The sequence below is a fragment of the Frankliniella occidentalis genome, unplaced genomic scaffold (genome assembly GCF_000697945.3).
Source record: "Frankliniella occidentalis isolate FOCC.00 unplaced genomic scaffold, Focc_3.1 Scaffold57, whole genome shotgun sequence".
Classification (NCBI taxonomy): domain Eukaryota; kingdom Metazoa; phylum Arthropoda; class Insecta; order Thysanoptera; family Thripidae; genus Frankliniella; species Frankliniella occidentalis.
In genome coordinates, this window is record NW_026267187.1 from 294,136 (window position 1) to 294,338 (window position 203).

Genomic DNA, 203 nt, shown 5'->3' on the forward strand with positions numbered 1-203 from the left:
TTACCGGCACCCTAATATAGTTTCTTGCGAAAAAGTGGCCACATCTCCCCAGAAAAGCAAATATTGTGGGCAACTCCGTTTGGCTGCGATAGAGCCTTTTCTACCATATTGCGGCACGGTGTCGAAAGTTCATCAAGGCCCGTAGTTTTTGAACAGGAGCCAAAAAGGCAATAATATAATTTCATTACCGTTTCCATCCCTGC